Genomic DNA, 24318 nt, shown 5'->3' on the forward strand with positions numbered 1-24318 from the left:
ATATGAGCCACCAGGAGTGCTTCTAGGATCCCAAGATGAAGCTGTCAAGTAACATCTGCCAAAAAGAGACTTGCTTCATTACTTTCAAACCTTTCCATTGCTCATTAGGTCTCACCAGATGGGGATTCAGTATTTTGAAGTCAGTCACCCTGTATGAAGTAGTTTGTTCATGACACTGATGAACAATTATCTACCTGTACAGCTGGGACTTCTAGGCTGTTTATTTCAACTGACTGTCAGTACAGGGCACAACTTTAGCATCTGACTCAAAAAAAATGAAATACAGAAGGTCAGTTTGACTGAATGGGTGCATGAATGAGATTGAAACTTTTATATAATAATTCTGTCATTAATTTCCCTGTAGCAGAATCCATTGTCATCATGCCTTGTAAGATTTCACTTCATGATTTTATTTATTTTTACTCTTCAAGTACAGAAAAATAATAATTATAAGTTCAAAAATGTTGTTCCAACCCATCCAGTAGAAGATGAACTGCTGTGCATAATAACTGTTGTATTTCTGTTGGTTGATAAATGTTTAATGGTTTGTTAGGAAACTAATTGTCAGTTTAAATCAGGAGAGTGACAATAATAACTCACTGAAATACTTGCATTGTGACCTGCAAAGGCAGCTATAAACATAATTCATTCCAATTTCAGTTTATAGTTGATGGGTACAAATATATGGCAATCCCCTTGAAAAAAATTTCCAATCTCTATTGTAATGTTTCTTTTGTATTTTCTGTTCTTCACAACTTTTGTTATAAATAGAATAAACCAAAACATTGTTGCATGCATCATATGAATAACTCATTGATGAGGTTTGTTTTGGATGACTCTATGCAGTATCAGAATTTAAAAGTGATTAAAATCCTTGAATGATAATGTAATACACCTTTATTTTCCCACATTGTGCAATTAAATCAAACCACACAGGGAAAACCAAGTGTCTCTGCATGTACAAACACACATATACCTATATGTGTACACACGCACAAAAAAAAAATCACAGTGGAAATATATTTGAAAAATAAAAGTGAAATTAAAATAACTTCCTCTGATATCAAAAATACTCATAATTCAAGACAAGATGTTGTCTCACTCTCTGCTGAATTCTCAGTGAATTATATTTTCTTTGACTTCAACAGGAAAATGCCCCTAAGGAGACTTTAGATGATAACCCTGAAGTATCATGGACAGCAAGAGAAAAGCAAGGTTTTTACTGAAAATGTAGGCATAACATAATTGAAAACACCATCTTGGAAAATGTACTGGTGTACTTAATTAGCTGCAGCAGGACACTGAAATTTTTAAGGTCCTTACTTCAGTGGAGAAACTGGAGGTGTTGACAGTGCCAAAAGCTTTTTTATCCCGTCCTGGCACAATTGCCCAGTGGTTTATTTCAGTAGCAGAGGGATTTCCACACTCATTTATGCCCCTTTTCAAGAACATTTCAATGGACTGCATAGGGAAAAATGGGGTAAGGCTTCCCTTCTCTTACAGTATGATGAGAGTTGAGACTAATATATGGAAAATTAAGCTGTCAACTTTCTCCCTTGTTTTCCAAGAAGCTTGGAGAACCTACAACAAAGATCTTGCTTTGCAGTTCTACTCTGAGCACATGTCCAGTAGGAACTTTTCTTTTCATTTCTTTTTTCTCCCTCTTATATGCTTACCTAACCAACTCTGATGCCTCTGCTATTGAAGGATTTTGTGGTCTGTGGGGAAAAAAAACAAAATCTCTATTTAAGGTTCTGGAATTAAATACGTCATCACAAATCTTGGTAATATTAATAAATGTTATTTTCCTTAAGGAACGCTGAGGTCAATCAAGGTTTTCAATTTAAATCATCCAGGAACTGTTGAGGCAACACATTTTTCCAGTGAAATTTCACTCTTACAGACTAGGTATTTCTGTATGGTCAGCTAGTATATCAGTTCCAACATGCAGGAACCTTAAAAGTAGTATTAGAGCAAACTTGACCCTGAACATTTCTCTGAAACATGATGGAAATTCTTCTCCAGTTTAGGTTTTAAGTTGGCCAGATTTTCCTACACATTTCTTGAAGTTCCAAGGTTCTTAGTACATAAAGTAAAAGTAAAAAGGAATATTTGTCATATCACAGAACCACAGAGTCACAGAACCACAGAATCTGCTAAGTTGGAAGGGACCCACAAGGATCTTTGACATACCTTGACTGAGGCTGATTTACCCCTTTTGCAAATGAGGTAAGAAGCAGTACCAGCAGAAAAAAAAAATCAGTGCAAATCAGCAGCACAGAAAAAAACACACTGAAGTGGAATGGAAAGAAGATAGTGCAGGTTGGCAGATGGCAAGGTTTGCCTTACCATGCAGTGGAGAAGAGAGTCGTGTTTGACAACTCCTAGAGGAACTAGGAGCAAGAGCTGTATGTAATTGCCCCTTACAATTGACGTGTGGACTAAATGACAATTCTTTATGCACTGTGTTAACAAAGTGCAAGAAATGCATCTTTCAATCTTTGTGTGTTACTCTCAACTCCTCAGTGATTTATTCTTGGCAGGTTACAGCCTTGTAATAATTCCAAAGTGGTGGAGTGAAAACCCTTCTGCCTTAATGGTGAGATCTAGTATATTGAGGTTCTGCAGATTACTCATACTGCCTCAGGAGGACAGAAGACTTAATTACATCACTAGTAGTAACACTTTATATCTATGCCATTTAAAGGATTTCAGTTCACTGACTTTCACAAGCATCAAAAAGCAGGATGAGTTATTCCAGCAAGAAGACTGTATAGTGTATTGGTAACATCTGTCATTTTTGTTTCTTCTGCACCAGTATACTTTATTGTTCCATATACTGAAGGAAGGGATGTTGGTGGACCTGACTGCAAGGCCAAGGTCAAATATAAGAGCTAAATTCAATGTTTCTACAGGTCAGGAAAAGGCTGTGAATTTCAGTGGATTCTGGTGGTTTCTGCTGCAGAACTAATAGAAGTGCATATTAGCATTTATTCTAAAAAACTTTATGCCTGTAATGGCAGTAGAATTTTTTTGGAGTATGTGTGCTGTCTCTATTCAGAAATAATTCAAAAAATATGTGCGTTTGTTCACATTTGAAAACTGACCATCTTGAATAGCAGAGACATCTTGTGCATATTTGCACAAAAGTAGAACATCAATATTTCTACTTAACTTATTTTTTGTTGACAAACCTTATCTGAAATACAATACTAATTTACTAGCTCTCAGGGACTATTTTACTCAAGTTGCATTGCAGGTTGTTGAGTACTGTTAGCTTGAAACATGGGCTGCTCTGGTAAAGGTGAAGTAAAAAGGTGTTCTTATTTCCCATCTGCATGCCAAAAGTAATTTATAGCAGCATTTTAATTTTTTTAAACATTTAGTTAAACATTTTTACTTTATTTTTATAATGAAATAAATTATGCCTTGATTAAAATGCAGGCTGTGAGCTTTGGCAGTTTTACTACCAATTTGTGACACTTGCCTTTTTTTTTCCCATGGCTGGACTGTTTCATGTATAATTTACTGTGACAAAACACTGGCCTTACTTATTGTCTATAAATACAGGCCCATTAGAAACATGTCTGAGGTGTAGCTTTCTAATGGCTGCATAATGTTCTTGGACCTGCAGTTAATGGAATAGTAAACAACTTTTTGGTTAAAAAGTCAGGGAAGGAGACACATTCCTCCATAGAATTAGTTTATTGTAGTTGTATGGATATTTCATGACAAGAACAATGATATGTATTCTACTTACAGATAAATATGAATTCTTCTCATCTCAGTCATATGAATACTCTTGAAGGTGTTAGGCTCATCTTATGATGAGCATGATTTGTCTGTGTACACTTGCTGCATAAAGAAGAGTAAAGGTTGTCACTGCAGTGAACCTCTCTATGAAACTGTAAGTAGTGTCGGAAGATAGGAATTAGACAGATTTTGATAAATACAGATGATTTCCTTCCCATACACAGAACACGGGAAAAAACACCTACAACAAATGGGTGAGTAGGAGCTAGATAAATATGCAGCACTGGAGAAAAATCCATTGTTTATGAAAAGAATCCAATATAATTTACTGGTTTTTTGCCTTGTCTTAATTACAGACTGCAAAGCTAAGAAAAAGTGTAAAACGAGCAGTTTAATGACAGTTAAAAGTCAGGCGTGCTAAAGAGATCACTTCAACTGAGGTAACACTTGAAAGCAAGAAAGCATGGGCTTGCTTGCCTCTTAAAAAATATAATCAATACAAAAGAAAACCAAATCAGAACATCTTTCAAGCTTAAGTCTCATTATCTCTCAAGCATACATCTCATCACAAGAATTTTCACCTACTCTCTGTGTTTCCATACCCTTTGAAAAACACTTTACCTAGTCTAGATCATAGAATGTTAACGGTTGGAAGGAATCTTTAAGATCATTTTATCCCAACCTCGTGTGACAGAAGCAGGGACACATTCCCCTGGACCAGGTTGCTTAAGGCCTTATTCAACCCAGCTTTGAACATTGCCAGGATTGGGGCATTCGTGACTTCCCTGGGCAATTGGTTCCAGTTTCTCATCACCTTCACAGTAAAGAATTTTTTCCTAATATCTACCCTAAACCTGCCTTCTTACAGTTTATTCCCATTAGTCATTGTCCTATTGCTACAGTTCCTGAAGAGTCACTCTCTGGCTTCTCTGTAGGACCTTTTCAGACACTGAAAACCACTGTGAGATATCCACACAATTTTTTCTTCTCCAGGTTGAACAGCCCCAATGTTCTTAACCTTGTAAGAGAGGTAATCTGGTCCTCTAATCCATGTTTTGACCTTCCTTTGACTGTTGGACTTGCTCCAACAGTTCCATGTTCTTCTTCTTCTGGGGACACCAGAAGAGAATGCAACATTCCAGGTGGGGTCTCACAAGAACAGAGCAGAAGGAAAGAATCACCTCCTTCAACCTGCTTGGCCATGCTTCTTTGGATGTAGCCCAGGATTCCCTTGGCTTTCTGGGCTGTGAGCTCATCCTGCTGGCTCATGTAGAGCTTTCCAGAAACCCCCTGCATAAATCCTTCTTTGCAGGGCTGCTCTCAATCACTTCTCTGCCCAACCTGTAGGTGTGTCTGGGATTGCCACAGCCCAGGTGTAGGACCACACATTTGCTTTGCTGGTTTGCAAAGCTCCCTCTGAAAGGCACCTTTTCCAGACAGTTTGTGACCTGTCATAACTCTCTGGCTTTGTGGTAAAAGCAGCAGATGTTTGGGGGTTTGGGGTTTATTTTGAACTTGCATATTCCTAATACACTCCAGTTGCAGGTCCAAAATTTGTGCAACTTCTTGGCAAAGTCATTAAGTCATGCGATACATCTCCCTACACAGCCATTTCACTAAAATTGTAATTTCTTCTGTTTTCACATCCACTTCATGCTAATGGCACTTAGTTTCATGCTTGCCTTATGGAGCTTTGTACCATTTCAGAAGTTCTTCCACACATATATATCAGCCCTGTATTAGAAATGAACAGCAATTCACAAAGGACATGATTACTAGCCTCTGAGTGGGTGAAACTACACAGCTACTGCATCAGCTTTTGGCAGGGCTGTTATTTACAAGGCTTCACCTTTTGGGCCATCTATAAGGCTTTGAAAAAAGTCCTCCTTTAGTTATTCAGTGGGATTGAAAGAGCTTGCAATTCATAAATATGTCCAATTTTGAAATTAAATAGTTTAGTGGGCTGAAGAAAGCAGAAACCAAGAAAGATAGGGACTAAATTATCCAGTAAAGGAGGTTATATATTGGTTGCCAAGTTTTCACAATCTCACCATCTCCTTGTAAGACTTCAAGAAGCACTTGAAAATATATCTATGTTAGGAAGCCTCAGAAGATGGTTGTTATCAGTGCAATTAACCTCCTTAGCTGACAGCATCATTTTCAATGCTTACAATCTTTAGTGCAGCTAATAAAAGTGAGCTTCAATGGTTGCTTCTGAACTGAATGATCTGTTCTGTAGTTCCCTAGCTGGTTGTTGAAGAAGAGAACTTTTTTTCTCTGTGACAATACAATTCAAGGTGGAAATAAGTCTGTGTGATAATTTGTACTTTTTATATACAAAAATTTCATAAGCATATTTTTATCATGGCTCTTAAGCTATATGTTAATGCACAAAAATATTAGTTAGACTGGACCTGGGGATAATGAATCCTGTTAGATCTCTGTATAACAGACTACCACAGAACCAATATTCTTGTTCAGAAAAGATTATATTTTTATAAGTGTTCTGACTTCTGAAATGATGTAAGACTTTTTTTTTTTTTTTGGAAAGAATTATTTAAAAAAAACCAACTTAATGAATTTTATCATTTTTATTTATTGTGTGTTAGGAGAATACCTGTCTTTGAAATATCAGTGAAAAAAATTGAGATAGTAAAGTCTAGTTTGACAACACTGAATTTTCAAATGAATGTGTAACTTTTCATGTTCTTTTGGGAATATGCAAAAAAGTACTTTGAGACTTAGAGGAATAAGGAAATTGGAAGGAGAGTGAAATAGAATTGCACAGAACTTCATGGACACAAATTACATCTACTGCAACTGAAAAAGGACAAATAACTGAACTATGAAATTGGCAGATTCATCAAGTAATATTCCTCTCAAGCTTTAGCAGATTTGTTTTAGTCTCATGGAACGTAAAATTTTCTTTTGTTGGCAATAAAATCCCCTGGTGCTTGCAAATAAAAATAAGTGAAAAGAATGCAGTCTAAGGTGAATTTAATTTATGGTGTGTTTACTTTATTGTTACTGCAATGTCATCAGAGGGGGAAAAAAGAATTTTCATGGCAGTCTAAAGGGTTTAATGGAGCAAAATCAAGAGGACAGGACAAGTTTTGTGTTTTATTGTTTGTTTTCTTTCCTTTTCATACCTCTTGTTTCATCAGTTGTGAACTATGTTTGACTCTAGTAAGATTTGTAGCCAGACCAGGTACCTGGTATGAACAGAAATATTATCATTTGATTGTGATAGAGGTACTGCTGCTGAAAGCCATCTGAATAATTATTTATTTTAGAAATAAAAGCTTTATGAAACAGATTTACTCTTCAAAAAAATAATATACAGTAATAAAATACAATTTAAAATGTATTAATAAATTAGATTTCTATAAAATACATTGCATTGCACTGATTGAAATACTTCTAAACAAATTGCTTGACTTTCTATAATAATATTTCTGAAAACATATGTCAGTTGACAAAGATATGGTATACAGGGTATATAGTTTTCTTGTATGCCATATATGTAAATTACATTACATTCTAGTTTAGCACATCTGTTGCTTAATTTTCTAGCTTTTGAATCATGGTGATTACAGAATTTCAGAAAACATCATGTTCTGGTGAAGTTAATTGAACCAAAAGTTACCTTTTTTAGTGGTACCACAACTTTACTTTGACCCCTTTAATGATTTTATGTTAATAATTTGTTGCAGTCAGTTTGAAAACCATGCAAATAATTTAAATTATTCTGCCAATTCTACATGCATAATTCCTGCTGATGCCAGGGACAGTACAGCATTCAGAGGGTTTGGTTTACTCTCTAGTGGCTCTTTTAGTTTTCATTTTAACATTAGACATACTTCAACTGATCCTACTGTATCTTTAAAGACCAAATAGTGACTTTTGATCTCTGCTGGATGACAAAACAAACCTTGGAACAGTCTCTTCTGACAGAAACATTAATCAGTGCAAGTTGTCTGAACTGATTCACCATGACTGGCAGCTCCTTAAAGCACCAACTTTTCTACAGTTTCAGCTGCAGTAACTTTCATTTATCATGTGTTTATTGCTTACTGAGATGTTTCAGGAGGACATATTCTCTGAGGATGAGAATGAAGATAGTGTAAATAAAATGGTTATAAAACATATAAAAATTCCTAACAGAGTGGCTATAAGTAACTTGTTGTAATACTGCATGGTATCCTCTATTACATTTTTCCTCAGTCTTGCTTTAATATATAAAACTTGTTAATCTCATCTTGAATTAAATTCCTTTCTGTTTTCTGTTTTGATTTTGTTTCAGAAGTACTTAAGTAATGTCTGAACTTGTAGTTATTTCCAAAATTATTAATTGCCAACCAAAAAACTCTACTAGTTTCCTAAGCACTTCCTAATTGTTCTCTACAAAGCACAAATTAGACCAAACACTTGCATCTTTTTTTATTGCTACCTAATTTTTTTTAACCCCTAGTTTTCTTGCTTTATCTTTTTTGAAGTAATGTTAAAATGGCACAGATATTTCATACCAGTAACCAAAGCCAGACACATCTTAGAATAAGCGCTACCTTTTGAATTTGAGGTCCTGCTGAAGCTGGTTTTCCTTGGTTAAAGTAACTTTGATTTAGTGATATAACTTACTGTAATTTCCTAACTTTGACATGGAGTTTCTTGTGTGCCACAAAAAGTGTCTTGCTAAGCATAAAAATGGAGTTTGGGGTTTTAAGACAATACTTTTGGAAAAAAACAGAAGGACAACCAAAGTTTGGGGGAAAAAAAGAAAAAGGTAGGGATGGTGGGCTGGGGAATATAGATAAACTTTTAAACCTGATGGGTATTTTTGACACCTTCAGAATTGCATCCAGAATAGCAAAACAAATTTTAACAAATTTGTTACTGACTAGAGATACGAGTCTATAGTCCTAGGAAGGTTACTAACTAGTCTTTAGTAGAAATGAGTTCTACTGCCAAGTGGCTAATTAATATTAAATTTATGTTTATTTATTTATTTATATATAGAAGAGCTGTTTTATTAGAAAAATAGGCTGCCATTCCGGTTTCTGGCTAGAGAACAAAACTGGGTTTATTATCTGTTACAAAGCAGTAATTGGATTCAACCCTTGTAATTGAATAAGAATAAATTTCAAATTTATTAGAATAGTCTTTATTAATTATTTATAGTCTTGGAGTTTTGTGCATTGCTTTACTTGCAATGTACTGCTGGAGCAGCAGAGAACTGCCCTTTACAGCCCATTGCCTAAGACTTGGTACAGAGTGCAGCGATTTTGTAGCCATTACAAATGTAAAGATTTCACATGGTGCAACCGGAGATATTACTGAGAAACTGGAGAAGCGATTCAAGGATCATGACCTACCCAAGGACGCCTCATGTGACCACCTAACCTTGCATGGGAAGGACCCAGCTCTCCAGTATGTCTTTGGTCTGATCTGTTAGTCCTCTGGGAATGCCTGGGATGCTCATAATGGCACTTGTCACCTGAGGCTAGGTATGAGACTCACACTTTGGCTTTGTGGGGAAGAACATACCTTCAGTGGGTGTATGTAACAAGTTGTATAACAGAAAAGGGGCAATATTAGGACCCACCACAATGAGGATGATCCTAGAGGGTTCCCAGAGGGTTGCATCTGATCTGTAAGTGAGTTACTCACCCACCCATGACATTTATCTAGCTCTGGGCTGGACATTTTATCTAGAAGGATACTGTGAGAGACAGTAGGGAAGTTTTACTGAAACCTAAAAAGATTACATCAGTTGGCTTCCCTTGATCAGTCAGGTAGATTGTCTTGTCATAAAAGGAAATCAGCTTTGGTAAGCAGAATTTTCCCTCATGAAGCTCTGCTGGCTGTGACCAACTACTGTGTTGTCTTTCAGCTATTTTTCAATACCTCCCAGAAAAATCTCATCCATAACTTTACCAGGCATTAAAGCGAGACTAAAAGGGTTGTAATTTCTGGGGACCTCCTTCCTGTCCTTTTGAAAACTGGGACATTCACCAGCTTCCAGTCAGTTGGAACCTCTCTGGATTCCCAGGACTGCCCAAAAATAATCAAGAGAAGTTTTGCAGTGACATTAGCCAGTTCTTTGAGGATTCCTGGATGGACCCCATCAGGCTTCATAGATTTGTAGGCATCCATCTGGAGCAAAAGATTCCAAAATTTCAGAGGGAGCTGATCATTCTTGCAGTCATGTTCCTTCATCTCAAGGAATTCAGATCCCCATGGTCTGCCATCCATGTCAGAAATCACACTGTGCCCTCCTCAAATGCCTTACCATTCCAGATTAATATTACTGGATGGTGAGGTAGTGCTGAGTAACATGGCAGTGATCATGTAACCTCAGCCCAGCGATTACAGGACTGAGTGATAAAAGATAGCTTTATATGGGTAGCAAGGTGTGCCTCACCTTTAACAACTGAATGATTCCTGTCCAGATAGGGACTGGAAGGTTTTTTTCCTATCTCGAGTCTCTGTGACAGCACTTGGTACACTGCAAGAAGTAAAACACCTTTTACAATGAGAATTTACGGAGGTTTATTTGTGTTATATATCCCTCAGGCTTTCTGTTAAAGCCTTGTGTTGCTACTTCAATATTTACAGCCTCAGTTCTCCTGTCCCAAAAGTAATTATTTTGCTTGTTGCTCATGATGAATACATATAGCACTATGCTAAAACTATATATAACAGTAAGCCAGCTGCCCTATGTTCAAAAGCTAAACTACTGAAAAATCAATGCTATCATTAGTTAAACATATATGTACCATTAAAGTTGTTTAATACCCTGCTTTTCTGCGAATTGCATCCTTAATTAGGCATGTAGCCTCAGTGTTCTAACAATGCTAAACATGATCTCTTCTTTGAACTAAAAACATATTGCGTTGAATAATTTCACAAAAAGGAAATAAGTGCTACAGAGTCATGAAGTTTTTAAAAATTTGACATCTACATCTACTTTTTAACTATAAATCTCCATATTGAATGATATAGTCCGTAAATATGTTTCTGATGGATCTATTCTTTTTTCTGATAGGAATTGTACTGCAGATACCTCTTGTCCTTGAAAACTGCCAAAATATCACCAAATCATAGAGTGGCTGAGGATGGAATGGACCTCTGCAGGACCTATGATCCAACAGTTCAGGCAGGGCCACCCAGAACCAACTGCCCAAGACCATGTCCTGGATGGCTTTCAAATATCTCCAGGGATGGAGACTCCACAGCCTCTCTGGGCAGTCTGTGCCCATTCTTGGTGACCCTTTCACTCAGTGTTTCCTGATGTTCAAAAGAACTCCCTCTGCTTCACTTTGTGCCCGTTGTTGCATATAAAAAAAAAAAAGGAGTTTTTTTTGTATGCATTAATCTGTAAAGTATGGCTAGATTTGAGGTTAGAAATCACCAATTTTCCAGAATTCTTGATAAACCAATATGTGACTCAGAGACAATGATTCTGACTTTGTATTTCTTTACAGTTTTACAGCTTTGGTGTTACTCAATTAATCTTCGTGCTGTTATCTGATATTGTTTCAAGTTTATCCTAATGGAACAGCATAATTCTTTTTATATTTGTATGTTTAGCAGATAATTCCTGAGAACCTGTCATCTGTAAATACATCATTATTAGTAATAATTTGCATTATTTTATACTCCAAATGCAGAGTGAGGTCTCATTTACTTATGCTCAGCTGTAGTCATAGTTGTAGTTACTCCTGTTGGCTCCTAAGTGCAACCATAAATTTTTAAAAATGGTGATTGACTTTTGGGTAAAATGGCCATGGTGACTGTAGTCACTGAGTAGTCTATATCTAAGTTACAGAGATACATGTTTTTAAATGTCCAAGGTAGTTTTGAAAGTGGAGTTGTTTTCCAATTGGCAAACAATTATCAGAATTATTTAGTTTGGAAAAGACCTTTAGACCATCAACTTTGACTGTGACGCAGCAATGCCAAGTCCTCCACTAAACTGTGCCCCCAGGTGACACATCCACACACCTTTTAAATACCCCCAGGGATGGTGACTCCAGCACTTCCCTGGGCAGCTTGTTCCACTGATTGACAATCCTTTCAATGAAAATGCTTGACTATGTTTTTGGTGAAGATATTTCCTACTACCCAAGAAAAATGAGGTATTTTAAAGGATGAATATTTTGAGTATTATATCAAAAATTTACTCATGCTTTTCTCTGAAAACTAAGAACTAATCTGTGAAGGAAAGAGAAATGTTCTGAGAGTCTTATTTTTTGCCTTGTTGTCTTTTGATGGCTGAGTATGACTGTCCTCACTCTGATGTGCAATAGGATTCCTGAGAAAGTAAGCAGAAAACATAGTGGTCAAAATGAGTATTATTTCTTAAATTGCACACAAAAAAATTGCTGTCTATTAGGTAATATTTTCAGTGTTCTAGTAAACTTTTAGTGACAAAAAACCCCTTTAAAATTATTGCTTATCATTTATTTATCTGTAATAAGGAGGTTAAAAGTTAGGTTTTGTGACATTATTTTCAATTTTTTTGTCATTCTGATGTCCTGCAAATTGAATAAAATTGTGAAATAGACACAGTCCACACAAACAGAGATGCATTAGTGGCCTGACTCCAGTAATGGTGAAATATGTCCTGGCTGTCAAGATGCTAAAACATCAGCATCAGAATAACTACATTAAATGCCATGGGAAAAGATTGCTTACAAAATGTGTACTGCAAAGTGCAGCTATGGAATATTTTCTATCTAATAAATATTTTAAGTGAAGACTGTTTAGATCACATTAGTTTGGACCAACTGCATGTCTCATTTAATGTAAGTACTTTGTTTTCACCATATAGTGGTGTCACATCTATTGCTTTGAAAAATTGATGCTCATTTTTACATAATTCATATTATCGTGCCTGCTGAGATGAGTAAAAAATGCTTAATACATTCAGGGTGTTACTTCTGCAACATTTTCAAGGTCAGACATTTAATTGACTCTTGATTCTAATTCTATCAATGTCAGTATTCTCATTTAAGAAAAGGCAAATGACAAAGGAAGCTTTTTAAAATAACTTTTTATATCTGAAGCCTATACAGAAAACATTGTAGATGCCTTACACCTGATATATTTTAAGTCTTCTACATGATGAGAACTGTATAAAATTTGTATTTTATATTTAGGTTGTGGTATAATTATTGAGAATTTTCAAGGCTATGCCCAAGGGATCCAAAATCTTTCCAAAATCAATGCTTTATATGCATTTGTTTTTATGCTTCCTGATGTTTGTCTTTGGATGAGATTTTATTTGGCTTTACTCATAGTCTTTAGAAGCTGGTTTATGAAGATTTCCCTCTCCTAGGAGCAGTCAGGCTACTGGCCAAAGTAAAATGGTTGCATGAAGGGTATCCAGAGTCTGGTCACGCAACCCAGTCCCTCAATTTCCCAAACATACAGTTCACTGAGTCTGTTCAGTTGTGCTCAGCTTCCCTACAACCCCTACTTGGGCACAATATCCTTATCCCAGCCCACAAGTTATGAAGCTGCTGGACAGCATTCCCCTTCAACCAGGTGCATTTCATTGATCTCCTGTCTTTTGCACCAGCATGACAATGAAATGTTGAACTCCTGCTTCACCTAGGGAATCCTCTGACTTTGAAGCACAGACAAGGGTGAGACATAAGGACAATCAATTAAACCTCTATGCAAACAGAGAATTCTTTGTTTTTTGCCAACTAACCCAAAGACACCTTAACACAGCAGTGGAGATGCAGATCTTAAGAAATGCTTTGCGGACAACTCTGTGGACAAAAATAAAAGAAATAAATCTACAAAATGATAAGGCCAAACAAGCTTAGCTGGGAATTTTCCTGGTGACCCTCAGGCAAAGGTGTGTACTGTGCATAAGGAATGTGGAGAGGATGGAGCTAGAAACAGATAGATGAGTCTTTTGGCATTTTTGCTCTATTGTACACAGAGCAAAACTCCAAAAGCGCTTTGGAAAATTTCCTCATGGTATTTCTTTGTTAGTTTAATACTTGTTTCAACATACACTTGGTCCCCTTAGGACTTGGAAGGAACAAACTGCAGTAACTCATTCTATTTATTCAATTTTGTTAAAATGAGATGATACTGTAAGAGTGATATCTGCTTCCAGTGCAGGACAGACAGATTGTCTCCTGGGAGATCTGTGTCCCAAAACTATGAAAGAAAATTAAAAAAACTAAAAAGAGAGTGAAAAAGAGAGAGAGGGAAGAAAAAAGTTATTGTTTTATTCGACAAAAAAAAAAAAAAAAGTTACACTTTTGTCTTCTATATTTCTTCCTATAAGATTTGGAGTTCTAAATCCAAACTAAATAAAAGGAAAATTATGTACAGGTAGATTTCTTTTTTTTACTAAATTGAAATGACATTAACTGTATTTTTTCAGCACTGCTTTCTCTAAGAATCTTGGAAAAGAAAGTGCAAAGTAGATAATAAAAAATAGGGGTAGAGTACAGCTGAAAAGACAGTCTAGACCATTAGTCTACAGGCAACACTGACCTTACCCAAATAGTTCCCAATGAATGTATGCCTAATCTTTTATTTACAAACCTCCAGTGATAGATTTTTATGTGTCAATAAATTTGCTGTCTAGACAAGTGTTTCATAGCTTTCTTTATATTTTTTATACTTTTGTTCTGTAAGGGCCAACCTAAATATCTTCTATGTCAGAAATTACATCTGCTTCTTACTGACCTATCCATGGCAGAAGTGCAACATAATTTTCTTGTGTCAGTCTTGAAAGCTATAATGTTGTCTCATTTTAGGTTTTCCTAGCTGAAACAATTTAAAATATCTGTTTGTGGACTGTGTTCTTGAAATCTGTTTTTATTGCCCCAATCAAACCTTCTTCTGCTTTGCCAACTCACAAACAAGGCCCCAAAGGTAAATGGTGCTCCTAGGAACTGTGGTGGGGTCCTTCAGTCTGATGATTAGCCCTGGAAGAACAGTGATCAGCATCATTCTGGACTGTACTTCTAAACTGATTAAACTTGTCTTTTCACAATTAATTCTTCAGCGTAAGGTTCAGCAGTAAAAATGTTCTAGGAGCAATTCCTAGGAGAAATGGAGGGAGCATGAAGCCCCTCACTTTTGGATGCTAAGGCAGCTCATAGGCACATATTCAGAGTGTTTTAAGTCATTTGGCCTAAGTGTCCGGGAATGTTTCCAACATCTCTTAATTTGCTAGTATGAATGTTATAATTGCTATTGAAGATTTGGCCTTTATAGTAGAATCACACATTCTGTTATCATTGAAGTATTCTGGTTTCCTATCAGATTCTATCGTGGTAAAATAGTTTGTCAGATAACTGCCTGGGGGAAAAATAAAAGGATAGTTCTGCTCTCTTTTAACGTTACTGGTATCTCCAGGATGTGTATTCCATTCTATACAACTTACTGGGGATGGGTGATTTTTTTTTTCTTTGCTTCTTTTAATCCCGTGGCTAGAATAATTATTTCCCCAGCACAGACTCTTCATGAGAGGTGACGCAGAGAAAGGGGGAGAAATTTCAGGTGATAGAATGGACAAAGTCAGGGGAGGAATTGGAGCATAGACCTCTGTTTCTAAGATCAGTGTACAAACTAATGTGCCGACGGCTTTCTGAGCAATATCTACCTCTTAAAACTTAACGGTCAACAAATTTAGTTTTTTAATAGCCTTCAGATTCTCTTACAAAGAAGATAGATGAATATCCTCATTTTGAAAAACATGCAAAAGTTCAGAGGAAACATATACATAAATTTAGAGTCCTGTCACCTCATCTTCATATTTGAATGTTTGTCTGTTACTGAGGAGAGGAAAAGGCTAAATGATTTAACTCACATCATAAGAGTTATTTGTTCCACAGATTAATAATTACAGCCTCAATTCTGAGTGGCTCAGTTTTACTCTAGATGTTGTTTTTTACAATGGGTTGCGTCTCCTGATTTACTGATGTGAGTTTCTACTCTACCACTTGTCTGGACTCTGATTCTGAAATTCCTTGCTTAATTGACACTGGGTGAAACCTACACGAGTAGAATCCTTTGGGTGAGGAAAAAGACGAGAAGCTCTGTTACCATGCCTTGTTATTTTAAAGCTGTGGACTTTAAAAAGTTAGTTAAGTTATTTTAACAGTTATGGACTTTATTGAATTCTCAGTCCCCAGATAATTATTTCTGAATTTTTAAAACAAAACCCTTGTGTCTGTACATTGAACATAAGGCATTTGAACTTGAAAGGCATGACAGATCATAAGCACATAGAAGGAATTTAAAATTAATTTATTTTCAAAATAATTGTTTTTAAAGTGGCTTTTACAGTACAGGGATTTGCCTAATGGTTTTTGAATTACTGGGATGAGAAATATGAAAAATAAAGACTGTGATGCATAACATAATAAAAAACAATTCACAAAATAACGTAACAAGAAACTTAATAAAAACTGTTCTGTAAAATTGAAAAGCATACAAAGACTAGATCATTGTACTTTGTCAGTAAGTGATGACATGACATTTATTGTATTATTATTCTTCACTGGATGCTTTGTCCGGATGTAAGCTGAAGGTTGAAAGCACTGAGCCATCAAAATTGATAACAAAATCCAGTCCTCAGGGAACTCCCACTCAGGAAACTGAAGCAGAAATGATCTTATTAGAGTGTATGTGAAAACAAATGAGAAATGATGCAAATTTTACAGGAGCACATGATTGTGATATTTTCTGTCATCCATGAATCTTTACATTGTTCTAATCAGATGTAGGCATAGATTTGCTGTCCTGTAATTAATTTTCATGGTTTTAAATTATCAGAAACCAAACCATTTGAAAGGCAGTGGCCCTTTCTGTAGAATACAAAATACTACAGGGCTTGATGGACTTGCTCTGCCTTATCTAGTCCAGGGACTGGAGACCAAACTGGTTACCATGGTTTGGTGTCTGACAACAAGCTGATACTCTTCAGTCTTGGAAGGTTCTATAGGTATGGGAGCTGTTTGAGCTGTTTTTTTTTTTTTTTCTTGAAGCTAATATCTGTAGTGGTTTTTTAGGGTTCTCTGTTCCATCTTCTTCTCTATAAGAGGTCAAAACCAGCCTTGCTGTGAATTTGTGGAATGTTCTGAAGTCAGTATCCCTCAGTCACTGTAGTTATCACAGATGCCTTTGTATAAATAACCAGAAATAAGGTAAATATGGTTGATACTCCCAGGTGTCCCAGGGAGAACAAGTGACTGTCCTGTTCCATGACTGTCTTTCTGCTTCTAAGGATTTATCATTATGGAAAGTGTGCAAAGTATGAAATACTTCATGTGTGTGTATGTGAAAAAAAAATCAGAACAAACTAAGAAACCCCAACACAAAGCAAAAAAATGAGGTATTCACATATTCTAGGATGCTTTACTAATAAATTACCTCTGTTCAAAGAAAACATGTACAGAATTTGCCTGTCTGCCTTTACTTTTGGCCATTAATTTCTCTTGTCTTTGTGCTGCTGTTGCTGCTTCTGATCACAGTTGTCAGAATAACAGAGAGCACATAAAGATGGCAGCATTTTCTCATCTCTATCATTAACAGACACCGCACAAGTATTTTCTTTCTCTGAACTACATTGTTTAAATACAGTGCTGCTTCACTCTTACTCCTTGGAGAAAGATTTATCTGAGCAGATACAATCCCTGCCCTCATGGCCTTTAAATAGATGCTCTGCCCAAGATGTACAGAAAATCAGATATACTGATGCACAGAAAGGAAAGGGAGAAAGTCTTCTGTCCTTCATTCCCAGTCCTTCCTGAATGTATGTTTGCTTTTGCTATATACACAGTAAGTTGTACTTGAGATCACAGGACAAGAAACCAAAGTAGATTGTTATTCATTGCGCATCAAGTACTTTCACTTCATACTTTTTCTGCTTATGAACAGGTTGTCAGGAATTTTTTGACCAAGTTCAAGCTCTATTTATTAACTTGTAAGTCGTTTTTGAGAGCGCTTTGGGTTTGTTGTTTCTCAGTCCTGATTAGCAAGAAGTTTCCACAAATAAGACTTCATTCACTGCTTCTTTATCTATTCTTGGAAGTAATTTTTGGGCTTGACTGTCATCTTGGTAATTGCTGACAACATTGCAGAAAAAATGGCCTACATTGTGTGTTGCAGCATTTTGTGAAAAAAAACCAAGATAGAGCAAACATTAAATCACTGCCTATCAGCTCTGTGAGGTAAATGTCTGTCTCTCCTCCTCGTTATTCCTGGTGTAGGACACTTATTTATCAATGAGAGATAACCATCCATGAACTGCCCTATTTTTACTGTAGAGTGACCTGCAGATCTCACTTCAGTAGACTAAACCCAGAGCAGGCAAATGCAGGAGTTTTTAGTTTATAAATCCAGAGGCTTCACACCCTGCATGAAGCAGCCATCACAGAAAGGATTCCTTCCAGGCCCCAGAATTTTCCTGCTGCTCATCAGAAGGGTGGATTTGTTTAGTGGAAATGTTGAACCTGTAGATGATCCAGAGTAGACCGAGGGAAGAGTTGGATTTAACCTCTAATTTTGCTGAGCTGGAGAAGTATAATTTATTTTAAACCGTTCCTACATAATGCTAATGTACTGCTAATGAGAGCCTTAATTCACTGGCTTAATTGGCTATTACAATTATTACTATTATTATAATGCTTATAGATAATCTCCTTATGCAGTAAAGTGGCTGCGTGGAGAAGAAACAGAGAAAGTCATACAGTTTTTAAGATCTCCAATGTTCTTACTGCAGAGTTATTCACACTTGGGTCTGCTCTGCACTGGATGCTCTCCTGGGTGTCTTGGGGCATGACCTGGAGATCAAGATGCTGCCTGCCTTTCTGGAATTTAACCATGGCTTCACTGCCCAGTCCCTGGGAGGCTGTACCAGAGTTTTTTGTTTGAGTCTCTGCCCAAGGGAAGGGGAGGATAGTTGCTGGAGATGGGAAAGATATCCCTGATATCAATCAGTTTCCTATTAGGCTTGTGAGAAATTTAAGTCACTGACAGCCCTCTGTTTCCCCAATACTTTTAGGAGCAGGCACTGGGGATTGCATTAATGTCTCCTGAAGAGGGGAGAAAGGAAGCTATCTACTGCAATAGATCTTTATAGTATTTTCCCCCTGATAGTTCACTGATAGCTGGCTTAGATGAAGGTGCTTTTTCTTGCAATTTATAGCATCAAAATCTGACAAGAATAGGGCACTTCAGTTCCATTCTTTCTTTCTTGTTTTTGGCACTGAATTTATTATTTTTCCCCCACTTGTTTCCATTAGGAAGTGTAGAGGGAGTGCAACTCCCACTGCTGTAGATCTTCACATTTATCTCTACAATTCATGCAAAGCTCAATGCACCATTGACAAATTACAGTGCAATTTCTTAACAGTTTCTTCTATAACGTATGCAATCTTCCTAATGGCTCTAAGGTGAGATGGCTATCCAAACCCTAACCTGGTCTTTAATAGATGCAAACCTCTATGATGTAATTGCACTTTTTTTCCTCTGTATTTGGCATTGGAAACTAAGAGGCCATACCTTTGGGATCTAATTATGTAAGCACACAAAATTTTTGTGGAAGGGTGGTGCCATAGTGAAATCATGCAAGAACCTGGAATGACTGCTAAAGTGATTATGGTCAGTTGGATAAAAGCATATTTTGTGCCAGCTTCAGAAATGCAATGAAGCTGGTGAACTTTTAAACTCCTGATATTTTTTTAAGCCCTTTACTTTATAGCTGGGAACTGCTGTACTTTTATTCTTTTAACTGAGTGATGGGATTATTTCAACTTTTGTATATTAAAAAAAGCATTAAATGAATTGCACTAAAGAAAAGTGACATATTAATAACTCAGAGACAGCAATTTCATTTCCCAGTTCCTACTTTGGGTCCTCATGGTCTTATACATCTTAATTTCAAAGTAGTTTCTTCAGGATTGAAGAATGAAGTTGAAGTGTGACTTCAGCTTTAAAAATTGCTTCTGATTATGGCAATTCCTTACATATGTAAGGACAGTTCTCTCTGCATCTGTGTCTTTTTTAAAAAACTTTATGGTTGAACTGATTGAATGCGCTGATTTTGTGGGTGGTAGCATGAAAATAAATTCTTTTTTAGGATGTTACATTTGCTAAAAAAATATTTCCATTTCTCAGAGCAACATAGAAGCTAAAGGATGAGCATAATTTCTTTATCAGGTACCAATATAATGGCATTAATTTACAACAAAATAGTGTTAAAATCTCCATGTCATAATGAAAGGAAATAACAATTTATTAGTCAAAGTCTTGCTAGAGTATTCATCCTACCTGAAATAGGAGTGGCTCATATGTACTTTCCCACATCAGAAAAGTCAAAAATTGGGTAGTCTTGTTCATTTGTGGATGTACCTATCATGAGTTAAAATTTATATACCAGCCATCAGCTTTTCTTCACAAATACTGATGTGTATTTGAAGACTAGCTTGAGACTACAGACCAGAAAATCTCATTCCAAGTTAAGGATGGGGCTTTCCATCATTAATTTTAAAGTCAGAAAACTTAATCCATTTGCTGTATTGATTTGCTAATGAGAACACTTCTGTGTTCTCCTGTGTACTTGTTTTGTACATTGGCAGAGCTCAGGACCTGGGGTGATCTGGACATGATAGACAATCTCAACAGCATTGTTTCTGATTTATTATTCCTGAAATTCCATGTCAGACTTAATTTGAAAGATGTAGTTTTCTAAAGAATGACTTTTTCTCAGCTTTCTTGGCTTTCTGTAAGGAGAAAGAAAAGTCGAGAGAAAATATGCAGACCATCAATTGTGCAATTAGGAAAACAGAGCTTCTGTGACTAGCTGCGTCCTCAAACTAATGTCCACTTAGCAGAAATCAATTTAAGACTTCTGACTTTCAAACCTGGCAATGTCTACAAATCTAGAAAATTTTATCTAATGTATAGATAGAAGATCTTTTCTCGTCATCCCTTCACCTGTAAGAAAGCACTCTTTGATACTCTTTATTATTAAGGTGATGCCTTGGCTGAAATACCTGTGTAAGAAGGGAGGAGATCTTTGAGACAGTGAGACTTTTGGTAGAAAGGACTGGTGCAAAAATCTGCTTGCACAAGTTGAGTTGATACTTCTATATGTTTTCTGCAGAAAATATATTTTTGAACCCAAATCCACTTGCAAAGCTTTACGTTCTTTTGAATGCAGATTATCAACATTTATGGAAAAGAATATATTATAAACATGAAGTTCTACTATGATTTCTGTAATGTCTGAATGTCATTTCTCTCTGCATGTGTAAGAAAAAAGGACACTTAATTTTGCCATATGCTCATTTCCAGATATTTTAAGTGGAGAAAGAGAAATGCTTTAAGTTCATGATCTGGAAGAAGACTGGGTAAACTCACTGTCATCTTACACATGCAGCTTTGCAGTAAAATTTGAAACAAAGGTGCAGGTCAAGATTAAAACTTGAGTCAAAGGTCAGTGTTTGTCTTGCTTTGAACAGTTCCATCCAGGTCTTTGGCACAGCACTGAGACTAGCAATAGCTGGTCCTGAGCAACACCCCTGTGTTCACAGCCCGCTCTGCCCAGGCACTCTGCCTTATGCCCCCTCTCCCACTCCTAAAGCTGCAGAAAACCCTGGGGATAAGGACATGGCTCACAAGCCACAGAGTACACACTAGATCCTTTACAGAGGATTCACCCTGCCATGCCTTTTTTCCCATTGAAATCTCACCTTCTCCTGAGTCTGCTCTTCCAAGAGAAAAGAAGACAATTTCCCGCATTATTAAATATAGGACTGAAACTAAGACAAAAACTGTTTGATAAAAATGTAAAGAACAACATTCTTTATAGCACAGAAATTGTCAAAAGTCTCTCTTGGATAGCCACAGTGCTTTTCCTTCTTGTAATGCTCATATTTTCTGGGCATATAACTATTGCCAGCCACCTCCTTCTTTATCTCTTCCTGGAGGTATATTCCCTGCGTATTCCATTGCTTTTCCCATGTGAAGTCTGCCATAACAAGAGCAACTGCTCCAAGTTCCTGAAAAACAAAACTTGCTCAGACTTACTTCTCCCATTTTGAGGACATCCCTCTGACTGTGTGAGAATTAGTCACTGTTGCATGGTAAAGGCATTTTTATGCTACCTGGATGTACTTTTTCTACAGCCTTCTCTCATGTGAAGCATCTCTGCTGTAAATAGTTTAAGGAGCTGATACAGCAGAACTTAAAAGTATTTCTGTAGGAATTTAGTGCCCATTTATCATGGCTGACCTTCCCAGGATGGGACAGCAATGTTTGCTGTTGCCTTTGCATTCTTTCAGACCCAATGCATTTTAATAACCCTGTAGTCAGCAGACTTCTTAAATATCAAAATATACAAACACATTTCAGAAAAAAAACCCAAAAAAACTTTGGATAGGGTGGTAATAACAGAGGGGTCAAGGATTTATACAAAAAGAGATGTCTCAGAACAGCCTTGTAAAATTATGGAAGAAGTGATATTTTAAATTCTGAATACTGTGAGAAAATGCATTGGAATTTTAGCAAGATGGTACCTCTATCCCTGCTTTAAAATTTATTCCAAGTATACTCTTTAATTGTGAATTCTTATTCAAACTCAAGATATTTCAAATTCCATAGTGTTTTACTTGCTCCTGCTTATGCCATAATCTTGGCTGAGTAATGAACCATCTTTCTCATCTGCCATGAACACAGTATATGGGCAATTAGGTAAAGCTGAAGTGGCCTCAATAACATCAAAAAGGGGTCACATTTCTTTCATGTTGACAGTCAATACTTTAGCTACATTGTTGCCTTGTGATTTTTTTTAGCTGTTTTATTACCCTGCACGCACACTTTTCTTCTCGCTCATTTTTATTCATGCAGCTCTGCATCTTTGTGAGTCGTTATTTCAACAAGTTGTGGATTCCAGATAATGGGTTTTGGCATCCTAATTTTTTTTTTTCTTCTAAACATATTCAAAATATAAAGCATATAAATTACTAAGATCATTCCCTTGAGATTCTATCCATTATTTTTTAAATGTGCTTTCCACTGTCTGTGAGTCTTCTGGGTCTTCTATATTAACAGAAGTTGGTGATTTACTTACGAGCTCTTTCTCTACCATAGAAAGGGCAGTTTGGGTTTCTCATATTGCTGGACAGAAGCAGATGTTGTTACCTGAAATGGAACTGATTATTAATGGGTCCCTTCCTAAATTCCTGGTCCCATGATCACAGTACATGCACCAAACTTCCCTTTTATGTGCAAGTGTGAAGCAGGCCAAGTGTCCCATAAGTTTTTTGGTTTGTTTTTTTATTTTTTAATCAAGGAAGATGATATTTTTCTCATAGTTGAAACTGAAAGGAAAGGAAAATGTTTGTTGAAGCAGCTTACATTAGGCCGTTTATGGTTTTGGGTCTTATGTATGAAAGTAATTCCAGAATAAAGAACGTGGAATCAAGAGAAAGAAACACCTTTTACAGAGTTGCCTGGAAAACTATTTAACTCTATTTTTTAAAGCTTTTTGCATTTTTCCATTGATAGGAAACTTCATGGGAAGAAAAACACCCCAAGGATGCAACAGTTCTGTTATTTTAATGACTATGAGAATCAAAAAGCCCCCTCCTAATATCCTGCTAGTTTTTCTCAGCAATAACTTCCTCCATAGGAGAAAGATTCAATCTGCCACCTGAACTTGCATCTTTCATGAGAAAACTGAGTGTACCCATGCATTTTTTTTTCTGGTTTGTTTAATGGTTTTTGGGGGTTTTTTTTGATAAAAATCTGGTAACTTCCTGCTGTAAAATGCAAGTATGCCCCTATGATTTATAGATCATAATTTCATCCAATTAGAGTAGGGCTAGAGCTAAGGAATGTTTACTTTCCACATTGCATTCTGCTCATTTCAAAAACTTCCATCCAGATTAATGGTGTTGTCCTGTGACTTGATTTTACACCAGTTTAATCAAAACTTCAGTAGCTATCCAGATGTACTGCCATTATCAGGAAAAACACACAAATTACACCCAAATGAATGATATAATCCATTCATATGGAGCTATACATTGCATGTATGTAAAGATAAACATATGTACGGACATAAGGATGAATGTATGTATATGTTGATTAGGTCATTAAGCCATGCCAGGTCAGTTTTACTATGTCAGGTAATCTATTTGAAGAACTGTTAAAATTTAATGTTTTTTCTAAAATAAATTATCATTTTTTAAATAATATGATTTTGAAACTCACCTTCTTATATTTTTTTTATTGATTTCTCAGCCTCTTTATCCCTTTCCTTGATTTTTCTGCAGCAAAATATAAAAAGGAAACAAGGAGTTAAGGAATAAAAAAGAAACTAACACATCCCAAAGAGTTTTCCCATTAGAAAAAAAACCCAGGTCATCTTTGGTTGTATTTTTTCCCTTTTTTTTTTTCCCTTTAAGTTAGTTTTTTCTAGGAGCCATGCAAAGTGTAAAATTTTCATAGCAAATTTTCATTGTCACATCAGGAGAGTTGGCTAGTTTGTTCAGGTTTGAAAATGGCCAAACCAGGAAT

The sequence above is a fragment of the Fringilla coelebs genome (genome assembly GCF_963513975.1).
Source record: "Fringilla coelebs genome assembly, chromosome: 1".
In the NCBI taxonomy this organism is placed as follows: domain Eukaryota; kingdom Metazoa; phylum Chordata; class Aves; order Passeriformes; family Fringillidae; genus Fringilla; species Fringilla coelebs.